The sequence below is a fragment of the Sus scrofa genome, chromosome Y, assembly GCF_000003025.6.
Source record: "Sus scrofa isolate TJ Tabasco breed Duroc chromosome Y, Sscrofa11.1, whole genome shotgun sequence".
Lineage (NCBI taxonomy): Eukaryota > Metazoa > Chordata > Mammalia > Artiodactyla > Suidae > Sus > Sus scrofa.
Genome location: NC_010462.3, coordinates 9,341,825 through 9,362,062, shown reverse-complemented (window position 1 = coordinate 9,362,062; position 20,238 = coordinate 9,341,825).

Genomic DNA, 20,238 nt, shown 5'->3' with positions numbered 1-20,238 from the left:
TCCCCAGACTTTCAATTTATATATGTCCTTTGCCCTAAGGTAAGTCTCTTGTAGATCACATATTGTTGGCTCTTGTTTTTTAACCCAGACTGACACTCTACATCTTTTTTTTTTTTTTTTTTTTTTTTCGTCTTTTTGCCTTTTCTAGGGCCGCTCCCTCGGCATATGGAGATTCCCAGGCTAGGGGTCGAATCGGTGCCATAGCCACCGCCTATGCCAGAGCCACAGCAACTCGGGATCTGAGCCATGTCTGCAACCTACACCACAGCTCATGGCTATGCCAGATCCCCAATCCACTGAGCAAGGCCAGAGATCAAACCTGCAACCTCATGGTTCCCAGTCGGATTCATTAACCACTACACCACAACGGGAACTCCCACTCTGTGTCTTTTGATTGGATCACTCAGTCTATTGACATTTAAGGTAATTATTATATTGTTGTTGTTGTTGTCATTGGCTTTTTTAGAGCTGCGCCTGTGGCATACGGAAGTTCTCAGGCCAGGGGTCAAATTAGAGCTACAGCTGCCAGCCTGCAGCACAGCCATAGCAATGTGGGATCCCAGCCACGTTTGTGACCTACACACTGCTCACAGCAATGCCAGATTCCTGGCCCACTGAGCAAGGCCATGGCTCAAACCTGCAACCTCATAGATACTAGTCGGATTTGTTTCTGCTGAGCCATGATGGGAACTCCTAAGGTAATTATTGATAAATATATATTTATTTCCATTTTAAGCCTTGTTTTCCAGTTGATTCTACATTTCTTCTTTGTTCCTTTCTTTTTATTTTTGTAGTTTGATGATTCCCTTTTTAAAAATTTTAATTTTGCTAAAATATAGTTGACATAATATTTGATTCATTTTGTTGTACACCTGAAATTAATAACAATATAAATATATACATTCTTTTTCCCATATAGTTGAAGATTTTCAGACTATTGAGTAGATTTTCCTGTGTTATACAATATGTTCTTGTTGGTCATCTATTTTATACAGTAGTGTGTAGGTGTTATTCCCATCTTCCCAATTCTTCCCTCCCCTCAATGGTTTCTCCTATAATAACCATAATGTTGGTTTTGAAATCTGTGAGTTTGATTCTGTTTTATAAATATGTTCTTTTGTGACTTCCTTTTACTTTATACTTGTGGTCTCTTTGGGTTTTGTGAATCTATTGTATGTTTTTTTATTTGTGGTTGCCCTGTTTTTTAAACATGTTAAACCCTTCCTTTATCTGCTTGCTTTAGACAGATAGTCACATAGCCTCAAACACATTCTAAAAAAGAGTAGATTTTTCTTACTCTCCTTCCCCACATTTTATGATTTTTGACATCCTTTTTTTTCATCTTTATGTTTATCCTTATGCTGTTCCTTGTGTTTATCACCACTTTCACAAATAGTTTTTTTTCCGTTTGAATCTGTATCCTCTCTATTTAAGTGATTATTTTCCAGTTGTGATTTCCTCATTCTTATGTTTTCTTTCTTCTTTACTCTTTAAGAGGACACCTTTCAATATTTATTTTAGGATAGGTTTAGCATTACTGCATTATTTTAGTATTTGCTAGTCAGAGAAATCCTTTTTTTCCTCCTATTCTAAATAATCATCTTGCTGGGTAGAGTATTATAGTTTGCAAATTTTTCCATTTTAGAATTTTGAGTATATCTTGCTACTCCCTTCTGACTGCAGTATTTCTGTAGAGAAGACAGATGGTAGCCTTATGGAGGTTCCCTCACAATTAATTCTGTTTTTCTCTTGCTGCCTTTAAAATCTCCTTATCTTTAACCTTTGCCATTTTTATTATAATATGTCTTAGTGTAAGTGTGTTTGGCTTTATCTTGTTTGGGACCCTCTGCTCTTCCTATATATATCTGGATATTTGTTTCTGTCATCAGATTTGGGAAGTTTTCAGCTATAATTTCTTCAAATATATTTTCAATCTCTTTTTCTCTTTCTTCTCCTTATGGAATCTCTATTATGTGTAGATTGGCCTGCCTTATATTACCCATGAATGTCTTATATTTCTTTCTTTCTTTTTCCAATTTGACTTTCTGTCTGCAGTCCTAATGGGGTGATTTCCATTAGTCTGTCTTCCAAATCACTTTTCCTCTGCATTATTCCTTCTGCCATTTATTATGCTTAGCTTAGCTTTCATCTTAGCAAATGAATTTTCTGGTTTTTCTTGGCTCCTCCTTAGAGTTTCTAGTATCTTTTTACAGTAAGCTGCATTTCCATGGATAATTTTCTTAATTCTGTCAGTATTTACACTATTTCCTTTCTCAACTTGGTGTCTGTTAGACTAAACAGATCTGTTTCATTTTTTGCTCCTCCAGATGAATTCTCCTGTTCTTTTAACTGGGAATGGTTCCTGTTATTCTCATTTTTCTTTTTCTTTTTTTTTTTTTTTTTTTTGTCATTTTAGGGCCACACCTGCACCTGCAGCCCTATGGAGGTTCCCAGGGTAGAGGCTGAATCAGAGCTGTGGCAGCCGGCCTACACCACAGCCACAGCAACTCTGGATCTGAGCCACTTCTGCAACTTTTACCACAGCTCACAGCAACGATAGATCCTTAACCCACTGATACAGGCCAGGGATCAAACCTGCAACGTCATGGTTCCTAGTTGAATTTGTTTCCACTGCACCACGATGGGAACTCCAGTTCTTCATTTTTCTTATATTTTTCTTATTTTGTGAGTTTAGGAAAAACAAGTATCTACTTTAGTCTTGGAGGGCTATGTAGTATATGGGAGAGCACCCCTGGGTAAATTATGCAGATTTACTATTTTTTCGCATGAGGCTGTTTTTGGTTTGGATGCTTGCTGTCTCTTTCCTCGGTGTGTGCATCCATTATCCCCTTGACAGTGAGTGTGCAGGTGCACTCCCAGGGAGGTAGGGGCCACAAGGGATATGTGGCCACAGGGTCCTCAGCAGTGGTGGTGGTGGCTGGGTTGTGCCCAATCATGGAACCCACTTCTGGAGTCTGAGATGGCTGCTGCAGCTTGCACCTACCCCCATAGCCCATTGAAGAGGTGCCCTGCTGCCTCAGAGCCTGTGGATACATGGAAAGAGAAGTTTCTATGGCAATCCCTCCCCACTTCTTCCCTGATCAACAATGGTGCCTTGCTTCTCTGGCAGGCCCAGGCCTCCTCCCACACTTTCTCAGCTGTGGCATTCTGCTCCCCAGCCCCTCAGGCTGTCTCCACACAGCCAATACTAGTCCTCTCCCTGGAACTCACCTCCAGAGTCTGAGTCTTATCACCCAGTGCCCAACCAAGTGACTCAGCCTGGTGTGCACTGGGAAGTGGTACCAATCATCTGTGCAGCTCTCTCTCTGTTTGGCCCTCCTCAGTCTCACTGCTGTGCTTTCCTCTGAGGCCTCAAAGCTCCCTCTCTGTCCCAGCTGATCTTCATCTGGGGACTTTCTATTCTGAGGATTCCTTTCCTCTCCCAGGAATCCTGATCTCATCCTGATTCCTTTCTCTCTCTTCTCCCTCTCCCTCTCTCTTTTTTCCCTTTTCAGTTTTATGGGGGGGGGGGGCGTTTGTTGCCATTTTGGAAATATGAGGTCTTCTTACAACATTCAGTAGATTTTTTTTTTTTTCTCCAGCCTATGGAGTTCCTGGCCAGGAATCAGATCTGAGCCACACTTGTGACCTCTGCAGAAGCTGCATGCTGGATCCTTAACTGGGATCTGCATCCCAGGGCAACAAAGATACTACTAATCCCATTATGCCACAGGGGGAACTCCCAGTAGATGTACTTTGAGAATTGTCCCACATGTAAATTTTTTTTTAAATGTATTGGTGGGAGAAAGCGAACTCCATCTCTTACTCCTTTCACCATCTTGATCCAATATTTAATGTTAATTTTTAATACTCCAGGTTTGCCATTTTCCAAAGAGCTCATATTCCAAAAGGATCAGAGAATGCTATTCAGGTTATTTTTATTATTCATTATTGTGATGTCATTATTTCTATCCTTTTTTACTGGAGTGAGTTAGTAAATATATATTTTTCATAAACATTAAAACAAATCATGAATTTTTGCCAATATTTGTAACTGAGATTAACTTCTTTGTTTTTTGTTTGTTGGTTCGGTATTTGTCTTTTGTTTTTTTTTTAGGGCTACACTTCAGCATGTGGAAGTTCCCAGGCCAGGGGTCTAATCAGAGCTACAGCTGCTGGCCTACACCACAGCCACAGCAATGCCAGATCCGAACCTCATCCACGACCCATAAAATAGCTCATGGGCAATACTGGATCCTCAACCCACCCAGTGAGGCCAGGGATCGAACATGCAACCCCATGGTTCCTAGTCAGACTCTATCCAAAGTAATCTGTGTATTTAACACAGTTCATACTAAAATTCCAAAAGACTTGGCCACAGAAATAGAAAGGCAATTTTTTTTTTTTTTTTTTTTTAGGGCCTACACCAGAGCCACAGCAACATGTATCCAAGCTGTATCTGTAACCTACACCACAGCTCAGGGCAATGCCAAATCCTTAACCCACTGAATGAGACCAGAGGTTGAACCCACAACTCATGGTTACTAGTCTCATTCGTTTCCACTGCACCACAAGAGGAACTCCTAGAAAAGCTAATTCTCACATTCATGCAAAATTTAAACAGGCTTGCCCCAAAGTCAAAACAATCTTGAAAAAATATAGTAAAGTTGAATGACTCACACTTTCCAACTTCAAATTTTATGATAAAGCTGCAGTAAGTAATTGGGAGTTCCCTGAATTAGGATTCAGCACTTTCATACCCACAGTCCAGATTTAATCCGTGGTCTGGGAACTGAGATCCCATATCCAGCTACTGCATGGAATGGCTTAAAAAAAGAAAAAGGCTACAGTAATTAAAACAGTATGTACTGGCATAAGGATAGACATATAAACAAATGGAATATGATTAGGAGCCCAGAAAAAAGCTCACCAAAAAAAAAGCCCTAACACATATTGTTAAATTGATTTTCAGCAAAGTTATCAAGGACATTTAATGGGGAGAGGCAATTTCTTCAACAAACAATGCTGAGAAGGCAATATACACATGCAAAAAAATAAAGCAAAAAAAAAAAAAAAAAAAAAACAAAAAACCAGTGTACTTGAGGATAGAACAATTGGAATTACTGGGTCAGGAAGAGAAAGAACAAAGAATGAATAAAATTGAATAGAGCTAAAGAGAAACATGGGATACCATGGAGTGGATTAATATACAAATTATGTGAATCCCAGAGGAAAAGAAAGAAATAGAAAGGATCAAATAGATTATCTGAAGAAACAGTAGCCAAAAATTTATCAGAAAGATATGAATCGCAATACCCAAGAACCTTTTCAAATTTTATATAGGATGAATTAAAAGCGATCCACATGGAGACATGTTATAAATAAGCCAAAGATAGAATCTTGAAATCAGCAGGAAAAGTAATTCATCACATACCAAGAATCCACAAGGTTATCTTCAGATTTCTCATCATAAAACTTGCATGCCAGGAAAATAGTATAGTGTTTCCTCAAAAAAATTAAAAAAAAATTTAAAAAAACTGAAAATAGAACTAGAACTCAAAGAAAACAAAAACTGTAATTCAGAGTGATACATGCACCAAAATGTAATCAAGCCCTATTTGCAATAGCCAAGACATAGAAGCAACCTAAATATCTATTGACAGAGGAGTGGAAAAAGGAGATATAGTATGTATATACAATGAAATATTACTCAGTCATGCAAATAATGAAATAATGCCACTTGCAGCAACAAGATGGACCAATAGATGGACCTAGAGATTATCACAGCAAGTAAAGTAAATCAATGACAAATATCATATGACATCATGTTAAAAAATAATATAAATTTATTTATTTACAAAACAGAAGCAGACTCACACACACAGAAAACTTACCAGTGGAGAAGGCAGGAGTGGGGAGGACAAGTTAAGAGTATGGAAATAATAGATGCACACTACTACACATAGGTAAGCAACAAGAATTCACTGTATAGCACCGAGCACTGTGCTAATATCTTACAATAACCCATAAGGGAATATAATCAGAAAAAAGTAACTGAATTACATGTAAGTTATGCTTTACACCTAAAACTAACATATCATAAATCAACTGAACCACAATTTCAAAAGTGTATCACATCCTCTATTATGATTTGTAAAAGGTGTGCTAACATTAAAATTAAGAATATTTTAATTAGAGAGAAATAGAACATATGTGTGTGTGGGCAGGTGATTCAGTTGTTAAACATTTACTACATTTACTATGGGGTATATACCTCAGTTGATGACTAATAACAAAGCTTTTAGTTACATAGTAAGTAACTAAATCAGCTCATAAGCAGCCTCTAGGTTCATATATTTGGAAGGTCTCATATTAGGTACACCCACTATTTGTATTTACATAAAATAAAAGTAATTTAAATACATATACATACATATATATGTACATGATATACTCAATCTGAGAGCTGCCAAGTATATTAAACAAACATATATAGAAGTGAAGGAAGAAATAGATAAAAATACAATAATAATGGGTTAATATCTCACTTTCAGTTACATTTAAATATATATGTATGTGTATATTCAGTTATATCTTCTTGAATTGTTACATCTTCCAAGTGAACTTGACACTTTTTTTTTGCTTGCCCATGGCTTACATAGTTTCCCCAGACAGGTACTGAACACACAGCCAACAACCCAAGCCACACCAGTGACAATGCTGATTCCTTAACTTGCCGTACCACAGTGGAATTCCCAAACTTGACACTTTTATCATCATATAATGTCCTTCTTTTTCTCTTATGACAATATCTGTTTGATGTAATGTCTATTTTGTCTGACATAAGTATGGCTACTCCTACTCAGTTTAGGTTCTTGTTTGCATGGAATATCTTTTATTTTCCTTCACTTTTAGCCATTGTGTGTCAACAGCATAAATAACATAGGAGTTGAATCCCATTTTTAAAAAATCCATTCTGTCAATCTATGTCTTTTTATTGAGCAATTTATATATATAAAGTAATGACTGACTGGAAAAGACTTACTATTGCAATTTGGTTCATTATTTTCTGTCTGTCTTGTAGCTTTTTTTGGCCTTACTTTCCTCTTTTGCAGCCTTCTTTTGTATTTCATTGATTTTTTTGTAGTGCCATGTTTGTTTTCATTCCCATTTCCATTTCCTTGTGTTCTATAGATATTATCTTTTGGACACCTTTGCAATGAAATTAAATATTTCAAAATTATAAAAAACTCTTTTAAACTGAAAGCAACTTAACTTCAGTGCTCCTTTACATCTTTGCCCCTTCACTTTCCATTACTGACAATATAAATTACCTCTTTTTTTATATTGTGTATATGTCAGTATTGTTTTATCCTCTCATGCTTCTGGGATTTTTGGCGGGTTTTTTTGCTTTTGCTTTTTAGGGCCATGCCTTCAGCATATGGAATTTCCCAGGCTAGGGATCAAATCAAAGCTACCGCTGCCAGCCTACACCACAGTCACAGCAATGCAGGAACTGAGCCACTTCTGCAATCTACACCACAGCTGATGGCAATGCTTCACCCTTAACCCACTGAGCAAGGCCAGGATGGAACCCACAATGTCATGGTTCCTAGTCAGATTTGATTCCACTGCACCACGATGGGAATTCCCTCATGCTTCTATTTTTTAAATTCCATGCCAGATTTAAAAGTAGATTATTCATCTATATAACATTGCTATCAAATTCTGTATTTTACTGTATATTTGCCTTTACCAGAGAGTTTTATATTTTGTATATTTTTGCACTGCTGTTTTTAGCATTTTCACATCAACTTAAAAAACTCCCCTCAACATTTCTTGTAAGGGAGCTCTAGTGATAAACTCTCTCAACTTTTATTTAATAGCATTAATTTTTTCTTCATTTGTAAAGGACAGTTTGGGTGAATATACTCTTCTTGAGGTGGGCAGTGTTTGAATGTACCATTTGAACCACTGCTACAAAGTTTTTGCTGAGAAATTCTTTAATAATTTCCTAGGAGCTCCCTTATATTTGACAAGAAATTTTTCTCCTGCTGCTTTCAATATTCTCTCTTTGCATGTGACTTGACAGTTTCATTTTATTGTGTATCAGATTAGGTTTCTTTGAATGCATCACAGTAAGATATTGTGAGTTTATTGAATTTGTTTTCATTTCTCTCTTCAGATCCGGAAAAAAAATGGAGCCACTATTTCTTAAAACATACTCTTCGACACCTTCTCATTTTCTTTTCCTTCTGGATTCTCATGATGAATATGTTGATTCAGTTGGCAGTAGTTAATAGTAGTCTAAATGTCTTTAGGTTTTCAACTTGTACTTTTCCTTTTCCCTCCTCCCTCTCTCCCTTCCTTCTTGTGAATATTTCCATCCACCTATTGCATTTTTTAGCATTAAATTTTTTTTGGTTTTTATTAATACTTTTTATTTCTTTGTTGATAGTTTTTTTTTAAAACTTCTTTTGATTATTTTATTTTATTTTTATTTTTATTTTTATATTAAGCATTTTTAATATTACTCAAATGAAATTATCACATCTGTGGTTGTATAATGATCATAACAATCTGATTTCACAGGATTTCCATCCCACAGCCCAAGCACATCCCCCCACCCCCCAAACTGTCTCCTCCGGAGACTGTAAGTTTTTCAATGTCTATGCGTCAGCATCTGTTCTGCAAAGAAGTTCATTGTGTCCTTTTTTCAGATTCCACATGAAAATGATAGCATTTGATGTTGGTGTCTCATTGTATGGCTGACTTCACTTAGCATGATAATTTCTAGGTCCATCCATGTTGCTAAAAATGCTGGTATTTCATTCATTTTAATGGCTGAGTAATATTCCATTGTGTATATGCACCACATCTTCTGGATCCACTCCTCTATCGTTGGACATTTAAGTTGTTTCTATGTCTAGGCTATTGTAAATAGTGCCGCAATGAACATTGGAGTACATGTGTCTTTGCGAGTCATGGTTTTCTCTGGAGAGATGCCCAGGAGTGGGACTCCTGGATCAAATGGTAGTTCTATTTTTCATTCTCTGAGGAATCTCCATACTGCTTTCCACAGTGGTTGCACCAATGTACAATCCCGCCAACAGTGTACTAGTGTTCCTTTTTCTCCACACCCTCTCCAGCACTTACTGTTTGTAGATGTTTTGATGATGGCCATTCTGGCTGGTGTAAGGTGGTACCTCAGAGTGGTTTTGATTTGCATCTCTCTAATAATGAGTGATGATGAACATCTATTCATGTGTTTTTTAGAAGACATCTGTGTGTCTTCTTTGGAGAACTTTCTGTTTAGATCTTTTGCCCATTTTTTGATGGGGTTGTTTGCTTTTTTGGTACGGAGCTGCAGAAGGTGTTTGTAAATTTTGGAGATGAATCCCTTGTCAGTCGATTCACTTGCAAAGATGTTTTCCCATCCTGTGGGTTGTCTTTTTGTGTTGTTTAGGGTTTCCTTTGCTGTGCAGAAACTTTGAAGTTTGATTAGATCCCATTTGTTTATTTTTGTTTCTGTTGTCAATACTCTAAGAGGTGGATCTGAGAAGATGTTGCTGTCGTTTATGTCAGAGAGTGTTTGGCCTATGTTTTCCTCTAAGAGTTTATAGTGTCTGGTCTTATATCTAGGTCTTTCATCCATTTGGAGTTGATTTTTGTGTATGGTGTTAGGGAGTGTTCTAATTTCATTCTTTTCCATGTGGCTGTCCAGTTTTCCCCAGCACCACTTATTGAACAAGCTGTCCTTTTGTTCAAGGTATATTCAAGGCAAGGTATATTCTTGCCTCCTTTGTCATAGATGAGTTGGCTGTAGGTGCGTGGGTTGAATTCTGGGCTTTCTCTCCTGTTCCACTGATCTCTATGTCTGTCTTTGTGCCAGTACCATATGGTTTCGATGGCTGCTGCTTTGTAGTAGAGTCTGAAGTCCAGGAGCCTGATGCCACCAGTTCCGTTTTTCTTTTTCAGGATGTCTTTGGCTATTCTGGGTCTTTTGCGCTTCCAAAGTTTAAAAAATATTTTGTTAAGTTCTGTGAAAAATGTCCTTGGTAATTTGATAGGGATTGCATTGAACCTGAATATTGCTGTAGGCATTATAGTCATTTTGATAATATTAACTCTTCTAATCCACGAGAATGGTATATCTTTCCATCTGTTTGTGTCATCTTTTATTTCTTTCATCAGTGTCTTATAGTTTTCAGAGTATAGGTGTTTTGTTTCTTTAGGTAGGTTTACTCCCAGGTATTTTATTCTTTTGGATGTGATGGTAAATGGGATAGCTTCCCTGATTTCCTTTTCTGCTCTTTCATTGATAAGTCTGGCTAGGGGTTTATCAATTTCGTTGATCTTTTCAGAGAACCAGCTTTTCATTTCATTGATCTTTTCTATGGTTTCCTCTGTTTCTAGTTCATTGATTTCTGCTCTGATCTTTATGATTTCTTTCCTTTAGGTCTTGTCTGTTCTTCTCTCTCAAGCTGCTTTAGATGTAAAGGTAGCTTGTTTATTTGAGCTTTTTCTTGTTTCCTGAGGTGGGCTTGTATTGCTATAAACTGTCCTCTTAGAACGGCTTTTGCTACATCCTATACGTTTTGGAGTGTCGCATCTTCATTGTCATTTGCTGCTAGGTATTTTTTAATTTCCTCTTTGATTTCTTCAGTGATCCATTGGTTGTTTTAGGAGCATGCTGTTGAGTCTCCACGTGTTTGTGTTTTTTGCAGTTTTTTTCTTGTTGTTGCTATCCAGTCGTATAGCGTTGTGGTCAGAAAAGATGCTTGATATGATTTCAATTTTCTTAAAGTTACTGAGGTTGGATTTGTAGCCCAGGATGTGATCAATCTTAGAGAATGTTCCATGTGCACTTGAGAAGAATGTGTATTCTGTTGCTTTTGGATGGAACGTCCTATAAATATATATTAAGTCCATCTGGTTTAATGTGTCATTCAGAGCCCGTGTTTCCTTATTGCTTTTCTGTCTGGTTGATCCGTCCATTGTTGTAAGTGGGGAGTTCAAGTCCCCCACTATGATTGTGTTATTGTCGATTTCTCCTTTTAAGGTTGTTAGCAGTTGCCTTATATATAGTGGTGAACCTGTGTGGGGTGCGTAGATATTTAAAATTGTTATATCATCTTCTTGGATTAATCCTTTGATCATTATGTAGTGACCTTCTTGTCCCTTAAAATATTCTTCATTTTAAAGTCTATTTTGTCTGATATGAGTATTGCTACTCCACTTTCTTTTGATCCCCGTTTGCATGAAATATTTTCTTGCATCCTCTCACTTTCAATTTGTATGTGTCCCTAGAAGTGAAGTGTGTCTCTTGAAGACAGCATGGCATGTATATGGGTCTTGTTTTTGTATCCATTCAGCCAGTCTGTGTCTTTTGGCTGGGGCGTTTAGTCCATTCACATTGAAGGTAATTATTGATATGTATGTTCTTATTGCCATTTTATTAATTACTTTGGATTTGTTTTTGCTGCTCTTTTTTCTTTCCTTCTTCTCTTGTTCTTTTCTGCCTAGAGAAGTTCCTCTAGTATTTGTTGTAAGGCTGGTTTAGTGTTGCTGAATTCTCTCAGCTTTTGCTTACCTGTGAAGGTTTTGATTTCTCCTTCAAATCTGAACGAGAGCCTTGCTGGGTAGAAGAATCTTGGTTGGAGGTTTTTTCCTTTCCTCATATTGAGTATATCATGCCACTCCCTTCTGGCCTGCAGACCTTCTGCTGAAAAATCTGCCAATAGCCTTAGCGGGATTCCCTTGTGTGTGATTTGTTTCTTTTCCCCAGCTGCTTTCAAGATTTTCTCTTTGTCTGTAATTTTGGTCAGTTTGGTCAGTATGTATCTCGGGGTGTTTTGTTCCTCCTTGGGTTTGTTTCATATGGTCCTCGTTGTGCTTCCTGGATTTGAGTGAGTGTTTCCTTCCCCATGTTAGGGAAGTTTTTGGCTATTATCTCTTGGAATATTTTTTTCTGTCCCCTTCTCTCTCTCTTCTCCTTCTGGCACCCCTATAATACAGACGTTGGTGCGTTTAACATTGTCCCAGAGTTCTCTGAGATTCTCTTCATTTGTTTTCAATCTTTTTTCTCTTTTGTGTTCTGCATCCGTAATTTCCACTAATCTGTCCTCCACCTCGCTTATTCATTCTTCTGCCTCCTGTATTCTGCTGTTAGCTGCTTCTAGTGAATTTTTTATTTCAGTTATTGTATTTTGCGTCTCTTCTTGTTTAAGTTTTATTTCTTGTATCTCTTTGGTCAGTGTTTCCTGTAAGTTATCCATCTTGGCCTCCAGTTTATTTCCAATGTCTTGCATCATCTTCAGCATCAACACTCTATAAAGTCTTTCTCTTGGAGGCTGAGAATCTCCTCATGGCCTAGCTGTTTTTCTGGGGTTTTTCCTTTCTCCCTCATCTGAGTTATAGTCCTCTGTCTTTTCATTTTTATAGGTTTTTGGTGTGGTGACCTTCTTACAGATAATAGAGTTGTAGCCTCTCTTACTGCTGGTGTCTGCCCCCCTTGTGGCTTAAGTCAGTATGGGGGCTTGCTGTAGGCTTCCTGATGGGAGGGGCTGATGCCTGCCCCCTGGTAGGTGGAGCTGATTCTAATCTCTCCGGAGGGTGGGGCTTAGTCTCTGGATGGGATTAGAGGCAGCTGTTTGACTGAGGGGTCTTTAGGTAGTCTGTTTTCTGAGGGGTGGGGCTCTGATCCCACCTGGGTTGTTGTTTGCCCTGGGGCTTCTCAGTACTGATGGGTGGGGCCAGATTTTCCCAAAATGGCCCCCTCCAGAGAAAGGCACTGCTGCTGACTATTCCCAAGGGCTTTGTTTTCAATGTCCTTCCCTCACAACAAGCCACGTTCACCCCTGTTTTCCCAGGATGTCCTCCAAGAACTGCAGTCAGGGTTGACCCAGATTCCCTTGGAGACTTTGCTTTGCCCTGGGACCCAGTGCACATGAAAATCTGTGTGCGCCTTTTAAGAGTGGGGTCTCCGTTTCCCCCAATCCCATGGAGCTCCTGTACACAAGCCCCACTGGCCTTCAATGCCAGATGCTCCGGGGCTCTTTCTCCCCGTGCCAGATCGCCACACGTGAGAGTTTGATGTGGGGCTCAGAACTCTTACTCCTGTAGGTGAGTCTCTGTGAACCAGTTAGTTTCCAGTCTGTGGGGCCTCCAACCCAGGAGTTATGGGGTTGTTTATATCACAAAATCGCCCCTATTACCTCTTGATGTGGTCTTCCTCTTTCTCTTCTGGAGTAGGATATCTTTTTTTAAGGTTTCCGGTCCATTTGAATGAAGAGTGCTCAGCCTTAGTTGTGAATTTTGTTGTTTTTAGGAGAGAAGTTGAGCTCCAGTTCTTCTATTCCGCCATCTTAATCCCTTATAGTCTTATTTTATTCATGCATTTTTTTCTGATTTCACTTAGTTATCCATCTGTGCTCTTTATTTTATTGAGCATCTTTGGAAGTTTTTAAAAAATTATTTGTCTGGTAATCATACATTTCTGTTTCTTTATGATTGGTGTTGAGAGATTTAATTTGAATTTTTGGTTGGGCCATATTTCCATATTTCTTTCTATGCCTTCCACTCTTTGGGCCCTTTGCCATTTGAAAAATTAGTCTCCTCACTCAGTCTTTGCAGTCTGGTTTCATACTGGTAGGACTTCACCAGTCGACTCAGAGGTTCTGGAAAACCACTTATCTTTTTTGGAAATGCATCATCCTTGTATTTCTTTACATGACCTCCTAATTGAATACATTTGCCATTATCAGTCAGAGCTTTTCTGCCTATCTCTCTGTAGAATCGTGGCCATTCTAGTGCTGCATATAGCAAACTATTGTGGAGCTTCCTGCAGCGTCTTTTTGTGGTACTATATGCAGACTTTTTTGTTAGACCAAGATATATTGATCATCTTTGTCGTTTGAAGCATTAATCCTGTGCCTTATTCCTGTCAGAATTTAGATTTAGGTAAGACAGAAATGTCCTCTAGGCAGAACCCAGAACATCAGAACGTTGGATGTACCCTCTACTCTTTTCTTCCCCATTGGGCTAAGCCCCACAATACTTCAAGCACTTTGCTCACCTTGCTTCAAGAGCAAAGAAAGAGCCCAGAGTCAGGGAAAGAAACATTAGTACTTTCATGGATGGAGTAGCTTACAAATCTGAAAAAAAATCCTGAGTAATAACCCACTGTGTGTGGCAGATTGTGGCAGGACATGGCAGCAGTCTTTCCTCCTGGGAATTGTGGGTGGGGAGAGTTTCCAAGTTAGAGCAAGAACTAATATCAGACTGGTTCATCAATTACCAGGGAACCAGCAGAAAGACATGGCCCTCACCACCTCTTGATGAGCTATACTGAGATGTTCTGATCTAAAATTAGAGCAATCACTACCTTGGGCTGGGGACAAGTATATAGCATTTACCGATTAGGCTTTATAATTAAGAGGGAAAGTCAGTCATGTCAATAGAGTGTAGGTGAAACAGGCACTTGTTGAGCAGGGGATGTACAGAGTAAGAGAACAGCCATCTTGGGTGGCCTGACCATGTACTTCCCAGGGAGAGTCCAGGATTGGGAAGTTTTCTCTTGATCACAACACATTGTTTTGCAAAAGAGGGACTATGGTGAGTGAGTGCCATGAACTTTTTATACCAGTCTTTAATGTGGTTGTCTTTTTGCTCATGTGGAGTGCAAGAACCTTTCAACTGGTTTCACAAAGCTAATTGGTAAAGGTATGGTTTTTAAATTGATGTCTCCTTAGAAGTATAAGATTCTGAAGTTTCTTATTTTGCCATCTTGCTGATATCCTTGTAGGGATTTAGTTTTATTTCTATTTCAATGCCATTGTTTTCTTATGCATAATTATGTACAGTTTTGTATAGTTTTCTTCAGATTTTGTTTCTTCAGAGCTCAGTTTTGGAAGGCTGTGTATTTCTAAGTTTGTCCATTTCATTCAGTTGGTCCAGTTTGTTGCCATAGAATTGTTCATAACATTCTACATTATGATACTTTTATTTCTGTAACATGGGTAGTATTGTCCCAGTTTACCTTTCGGTTATTATTATTTGAGTCTTCTGTACTTTTTTCTTAGTGAAGCTATCTAAAGAATTTTGCTGATGCTTTTAAAAAGCAAACTTTGGGGCCGTTCCCACCATGGCTCACTGGAAACAAATCTGACTAGCATCCATGAGGACAAAGGTTCAATCCCTGGCCCTGCCTAGTGGGTTAAGGATCTGCAGTTGCCATGAGCTGTGGTGTAGGTCACAGATGCAGCTCAGATCCCGCATTGCTGTGGCTGTGGTGTACGCCAGCAGCTACAGCTCCAAATCAGCCCCTAGACTGGGAACTTAAGCAAGCCACAGGTGTGGCCCTAAACACTAAAAATAAAAATAAAAAAATAAAAAGCAAACTTTGGTTTAGTTGCTTTTTTCAATTGCTTTCCTAGTCCTTTTCTTATTTATGTCCACTCTAATCTTCATTTTTTCTTTCTGCTATATATGGATTTTATTTGCTATTTTTTCTCTAGTTTCTTCAGATGTAAAGTTAGGTTTTATAACTTGAGACCTTTGTTTTGTTTCATTATGTATACTTTCACCCATAACTCTTTCTCTTAGTATTGCTTAGCATCCCAGATTAGTTTGTTATACTGTGCTTTTGTTTTCATTTGTCTTCATGTATTTTCTTTTCAAAAATTAATTAGTTAATTATTTATTTATTTGGTCTTAATGTATTTTCTAATTCTCCTTGTACTTTCTTTCTTCACATACTGATATTTAAGACCATGTTGTTTAATTTGCACATATTCGTAAATACCCATTTTTCCTTCTGTGACAAATTTTTATCTCATTCTGTATTTTGGAAAGGATATTTTGTATGATTTCAATCTTTTCAAAGTTACTTATTTTTGTTGTATGACCTAACATACAGTCTGACCTAGAGAATCTTCTGTGCACCTGAGAAAACTGTGCTTTTTCTGGTTGTTAGTGCCATTCAGCGTGTGTTGGACGGATCTTATTGTCATCATCAATATATGTCTGCTGGATCTAACTTATCTACAGGGTTGTTCAAGTCCTCTATTTCTTTATTGAGCTGTCTGTTTGTTCTATTATTGAAAATGAGTTACTAAAGTTGCTGGGTAGTGGGAAATTTTCCTACCACCATTCTTGAATTCTTTTGGCTGGTCTAATAACTAAATTGATGAAAGACAGACTAACAAGAGAAAGAAGGCTAAATTTAATTCATATGTATGGAATTCTCTTATAAGTGGGGCCTAAAGAAATGAGCAAGGCAGGAGGCTTTTATATTCTAAGACAATAAAATAAACTTGTGAAGATATGACAAAGAAATCTGAGATTGAAGTAATCAATTAGTAAAGAAGTAACATGTTTTATATATACAGCCTTTTCATCCCTGAATGTCCTATTTCAGCTGAAATGATGTTTTTCCATCTTCTCATGCAGAGAGGTTACCTTTCATAGGGGAGGATTTATTTTCTGCTTTCTGGAGAGAAAGTAGGGCCAGAACATTTCTTTGGAAATGGCTGTTCCTTAAGTAATTTTTTTTTTTTTTTTTTTTGTCTTTTTGTCTTTTCTAGAGCTGCTCCCATGGCACATGGAGGTTTCCAGGCTAGGGGTCTAATGAGAGCAATAGCTGCTGGCCTACGCCAGAGCCACAGAAATGTGGGATCAGAGCCATGCCTATCACCTATACCACAGCTCATGGCAACACCGGATCCTTAACCCACTAAGCAATGCCAGGAATCACACCCGCAACCTCATGGTTCCTAGTCGGATTAGTTAACCACTGAGCCATAATGGGAACTCCATGTTTCTTAAGTAATTTTAAGTAGCTTTCTAAAGGTAGGCTTCCAAAGCCAGGGCTGTATTTTGGAACCAATCAGATATTTAATAATAGGTATGTCTGAAGTTCTCTTGTAACACAGTGGATTAAGGACCTGGCCCTGTCACTGCAGGGCTCAGGTTGCCGCTATGGTGCAGGTGTGATTCCTGGCCTGGAAACTTCCACAAGAAGCAGGTGTGGCAAAAGACCAAAAACAAACAAACAAGACCACAACAAAACAAAATATGCTTATGAAAAGAAAAGAAAAAAAAGGTTAAAGACTGGATCAGACTCTAAGCATGTATCTGAGCCTAGGGAACAGCAAGTCAAGAAAATTTTTTTTGTTTCACTGCAGTATAGTTAATTTACAAAGTTATTATAAATTTCTGCTGTACAACGGAGTTATTCAGTTATAATGTACACACATGCATTCCCTTTCAGATTCTTTTCCCACATAGATTATCACAGAATATTGCGTAGAGTTCTTTATGAAAAAGATTTTTAGGTATGAAAGTTGAAGTGTATTTTGCTGTTTGAAACATGTCTGATATTTTTATCAGGTGTTTCAGTAAACTTTCTCTAACAATTAGTGATTCTGAGCATTTTTTCATGTGCTCATTGGCCATCTGTATATCTTCTTTGGAGAAACATCTGTCTAAGCAGTCTGTCCATTTTTAAACTGTGTGTGTGTGTGTGTGTGTCTATGTGCATGTATTTCTGTTGAGTTGTACGGGCTGTTCACATATTTTGGGTATTAACCCCATCATTGGTGATATCAGTTACTAATATTTTCTCCCACTCAGCAGTTGTGTTTTGTTTTGTTAATGGTTTCTATTGTATGCAGAACCTTTTAAGTTTAATCAGTTCCATTTGTTAATTTTTGCCTTTCTTTCCTTCACCTCATTTCCTTTGAAATAAATTCTTGACTTCTCAGTTTGCTTATCTTTCTCTGGCTCCCTGAAATTAGGTGAAACAATTACTTATCTCAGTCTTAAAGAGGGTGTCTTTATGTGGGAGCATCCTTGTACATCTATATGTACCTGTGACTTTGGTTGGAGAGCTAAATTTGATGTGAGCCACCAGAGTGTAATGATGGCTGTTATCTTTGTAGGCGGTTGGGCTGGAGATGGAAAGTCTAAAGCCAGAGCCAAGAGTAAGCTGGGACTTCCCCTCTTCTCAGTGGCCAGTAGCATCTTACTGGGGGCTCCAAGTTTTTGGAACACAAAGCCTGCTGGATTCCAGAGACAGGTGATCAAAAGGTGTCCTGTGTGTGGCACCATTACAAAATATCAGGGTGCTGGACAAGGGTATAGGTGCCTTTTTGGAAGTAGGCTAGAGCAAGGCAGAGGAAAAGCACAAAAGATATCCACAAGACTCCACTCTCTGAGAGCATCTCTGTCAGACACAAGTGTGTGCCAAACAAGTTTATACCTCAGGGTGAAGTTCTAGGGCATATAAATAGTTTTCTTTCATAGAGAGATTAGGGGTATGTTTCAGTCCACCGTCTGCTCAGTGCCCTGCAAGTTGTAGGGTACCAAGAACTGCCTGTCTTGTAGGACCCAAAAACACAAGTCTCAACTGCAACCAGAATGTGTGATTTTGGGTTTGCTCCTCAGGAAGCAGCTTCAGGTTTTGAGTGCCCTCTTGATTTTGGGTCACCATGCCGAGGGTGTGGTAAGATTATGTCTCAGCATCTCCTACCCATGTGTTTTGTTTTGTTTTGTTTTCTAATTTGTTCAGTGTGTAAGGAGTAACTTAGATAGTTTTTGACTTTTTTTTTTTCAGAGGAAACCGTTACACAAATAGTTAAAGATTCAGTGTGTCTGAGAGAGGAGGTGAGTTCAGGATATGTTCCTGTTGTCATCATCTTGAATTGAAACCCCACCCTTTTTTGTATTTGAGAAAAGTGAAGCTGATTTTTTTTTTTTTTTTTTTTGGCCATGCCCTTGGCAGAATTTCCCAGGCCAGCAATTGAACATGCACCAGAGCAGTGACCCAAGCCTCAGCCCTGAAAATGCCAGATCCTTAACCAGATAGGCCACTAGGGAAATCGATGAGACCTAGGGTTTTTTGTTTTTTGTTTTTTGTCTTTTTAGGGCCACACCTGTGGCATATGGAAGTTCCTAGGACAGGGGTCGAATCGAAGCTGCAGCTGCCAGCCTATACCACAGCCACAGCAACGCAGGATCCAGGCCACATCTGTGACCTATACTACAGTTCACAGAAATGCTAGATCCTTAACACACTGAGTGAGGACAGGGATAAAACCTGCATCTTCATGGATACTAGTTGGTTTCATTAACCACTGAGCCACAAGGGAAACTCCCTTGTTTTGTTTTCAATGCAAATGTTATACAGCTTTTCTGTTCTTGTGGTCACATAAGGCTTGACATATATGATAGCTGCTACAGATCAAAGAAGACTTAAAATACAGCAAAACTAGGTTGAATTCACATAGAATCTTTTTTATTCTGTTTTTCCCCAAAAAATTAGAGCCAAAAGTCCTTATAAATTAGAAACAATACATTATTTGGCCAAGGTAAGTCTAGAAACAGTAAAGTTTTTACAAATGAGCTATATCAATCATATGCCAGATGAAATGGAGCTGTATTTACATGCATATTATAGGTCAATACAGTCTTCTAAACTATCTCTTAAATTTATTTATTTTATATGTGGATGACTGTCCTATTTATCATGACCAAATATTTTATCACTGAATATGGCCTGAATATTGGCATAAAGAATAACTGAAACAGTCATATATAAGAAAATATTTTGATTATATGAAAATTCATCAAGACAGAACTCTTGATTTGCTCTTGGATATAAGCCTATGTAACTATATTTTCTGCAAAGAAAAAACTGTTATATAATATTTTTAAGTGATAGTAAACTTAAACTTAACTCTTTGTCAGTTTTCAAGATTCCAAATATATTTAGCCTTTGAATTTTTACCTGTTGGCAGTTCTCAAAGTTGAATGTGTTGAATTTAATATGGTCTAAGTTCTGTCAGATAAGTGTGAATGTGGTCTTAGAATGTTGCTGACTTTATGAAATTCTGGTTTGGGGTGGAATTTTTTTATTTTTTTGCTCTTCAGAGCCTCACACATGGTTTATGGAAGTTCCCAGGCTAGGGGCCCAATAGGAGCTACAGCTTCCAGCCTAAACCCTAGCCACAGCAATGTCAGATCTTTAACCCTCTGAGTGAGGCCAGAGATCAAACCCAAGTTCTTACGGATACTAGCCAGGTTGGTTAGCACTGAGCCGCAGCAGGAATGCCTGTGATTGACTTTCAAGAGAAAGAAAAATATTGCAATAGGTAGAAATTCAAACTCATCTAAGATTTACAAACAACTTAAGATGAAATAGAGGATGTGCAAGCAGAGAAGGTCAGAAACTTTAGA